A 3,077-nucleotide genomic window follows, 5' to 3' on the forward strand; every position below is an offset into this window, starting at 1 on the left:
TAGTATTGAAGTCAAATCATCCCAAAGAAAAGATAAATATTATTTTTAGCTGTCGCTTCTTTTCGTTTCTAAATGCTCAAGCCATGCGTGTATGTGTCGGCTTAGGTCATCTAGTGGCGACTTCCCCCCTGAGGTCACAATCTGTGGCCTCGTCTCAAGTGTTTATCGGTCTATCTTTCAAAACACTACCCAGAAACGAAATTAGTGTTCTGGAGCCGGTGAGCCAGCAACTACTGAAGGCCCTTGCTCTCTTGTTTGTCACGCCTGTATAATAAACCATGAGGTACTACATTATGTGTTGTATATACTTAATTAGTATGACATATGAAGACAGGTGTTCATGAATGCAAATTTATTATGTGTGTGTGTGTAATGACGTACAGTACATTATCAGTACACTGAAAGAACAACATAAGCTTACATACATATTTTGCATAATATGTACTGCATACAGATGCGCCCACGGGGAGACGAACAAACAAATATATTTTTCACAACGTGTACTGTATACAGATGCACCCACGGAGAGACGAATTTGTGATAGGAGTGTTAGAAGAACCGTGATAAACTTCATCTGTACTGAAGCTATACTTGCGTGACGCTTCATGAGTTACAGTTTAACCTTCTCAGACAACTGTTAATAATAGTTAAAAATCGTTAAAACAAGCTGTATGTAGAAGCGCACTCTTGCGGCCTGCAGCTCGGAAGGGATTGACCTGCAACTGTTAAAGAGAAACAAGAAAGTTACAGAAACAATTAACGTATAAATACTGAATCCTCAAGGAAAAAGAGAAAATAATATTGAATTCTTTGGTGAATTAGGCGATCATGAGTTTAACAGTTTGTTTATGAGGCCACGGTTGCTAGTGTTAGATATGTGTTTAAGGAACTAAACGAACCCAAGAAAGCACGGAGATATCAACAGAAATTACATTGCAAAGACATACACGGATTATATAGCTTGCTTCCAAATCGAGTTTATATATCTATAGCAAGTTCTGTATCAATCGGTCAATTAGTCAGTCTCTGTGTATATGTATATATATATATATATATATATATATATATATATATATATATATATATATATATATATATATATATATATATATGAGGACGATACAGCCAATGTATCTCTACCAAGTGGCTTAGGCTGTCTGGTGGAGATTGTATGTAGAGTGAGAAGTGCTTGTAAGTGTATTGTAGTGTTGGAATGGCTTTGGATGTGTGTGTAGTCTGTGAACCAAGTGTAATCGGCCCATGGAAGCCGACTGGATGCAAGCATACTTTATAGTATGCGACATTTGTTCAACCACAGCACCCCTGATGTCCGTCAATGCAGTACGTGACCAGAAGAACGTTCCCAAAGTTTATAACCCTGGTGGGGCACGAACCCTCATTCTTTAGTGTACAAAAATGCACACGTTACCGCTGTACCACAAAGGCTATATATATATATATATATATATATTCTTATCAGCCTTTTGAGTGTCCACTGCAGGGCTGGCCTATCCCGACCGAAGCGGGGACGATACAGCCGATGTGTCTCTACAAAGTGGCTTAAGCTGTTTGGTAGAGTTTGTATTTAGGGTGAGAAGTGCTTGTAAGTGGAATTGTAGTGCTGGAGTGGCATTGGATGGGTGTGTAGTCTGTGAATCAAGTGTAATAGGCCAGCGCAAGCTGGCTGGGTACAAGCGTACTTTATAGCATGCGACACTGGTTCAACCACAGCACCCCTTATGGCAGCCAATGCAGTATATACGTGGCCACAAGAACGCTCCCAGAGTTTATTACCCTGGTGGCGAGCGAACCCTCGTTCTTCAGTATATGCAAAAGCACACTTTACCACAAAGGATATATATATATATATATATATATATATATATATATATATATATATATATATATATATATATATATATATATATATATATATATATATATATATATATATATATATATATATATATATATATATATATATATATATATATATATATATATGTTACGGTCATTTTGCGAAATTGGTCATTTTGCAAAATGTCCCGGCCTCTATTATGCAAAAAGACCAAATCCGTGGTCAATTTGCAAATGACCAAAATAACTGGGCATTTTGCAAGGGGAGGGACCAAAGCACTTGGCCTGTTTTACAAAATCACCAGTATTATCGTTGCTATCAGTTTGCAAATGTCCAAACAGCAAGAAGCCAGTTGAAAAAGAAGGCGAGTAAACGAGTGTGTGTGTGTGTTTGTGTGTGCGTCGGATATAGTAATGGGATAACCAGCCGTTATCAGTCAGGCACAAGATGAAGATGCTCTCCGAGGACAAGTTTTCTCTGCAAACTAGGGTGCTACACCCTATTACTTTGTGTGTATTCTATTATACTCTGAAAATTATGTACAATGGAATATAAAAGAAGTCTTTTTTATACAAAGCTAGTAACGGCTGAGGAAAACAAAGCATTAAATACTTCGAGTTTGTTGTCAAGAAATGAGTACGAACAAATTCTGATTCGTTTGAATGAACTTAAACATCCTAACATGAAAAAGATGCAGTAGGACTATCGGTTGTTATGAAAATATGAAATTCTTGAGGTCACAGTTGAAAGTATCACCGTTCAGAAACTGCAGAAAATGGGAACTCAGCTTAGATTCGTATGCACTGAAGATGTGTTCGATGTGATCGATGCTGTTCATCGTGCAAGTGGGCATGGAGGTAGAACTGTTGTGTTTAAGGAAACAAGTGAAAAACATGCCAATATTTCAAGATCCCAAATACAGTTGTATTTACAGTTGTGTGAGGAGTGTCAGCTGGAAAAAAAACACTGTACGCAAGTCTGTGATTGTCAAGCCAATTGTCTCAAACAGCATGAACTCACGAGCTGAGGTTAGTAAACAAGCACTGGTTAAGGCCGTATTTGTTAGGAAAGAATAATGTTGTATTTCCGCACATCATACCAATGTAAAAGAGTTTGAAGTTAATTACGAATTGCCCTAAAGGACCTGAAAGTTTCCCTAAAATGGGTCCGATTCTGTCTGTTTGTAGGTCGACTTGATCGATATGCAGAGCCAGCCAGA

At 37.8% G+C, this 3,077-nt stretch overlaps 1 pseudogene; it reads left to right on the plus strand.

Annotated features, from left to right (window-relative positions):
* The first annotated feature begins 2,402 nt into the window (after window positions 1-2,402).
* LOC145396224 (KRAB domain-containing protein 2-like) overlaps window positions 2,403-3,077 on the plus strand; it is a 1,008-nt pseudogene continuing 333 nt past the window's right edge.

This window comes from Coenobita brevimanus, chromosome 35 (genome assembly GCF_032717465.1).
Source record: "Coenobita brevimanus isolate Jiangsu-jjx chromosome 35, ASM3271746v2, whole genome shotgun sequence".
NCBI classification, from domain to species: domain Eukaryota; kingdom Metazoa; phylum Arthropoda; class Malacostraca; order Decapoda; family Coenobitidae; genus Coenobita; species Coenobita brevimanus.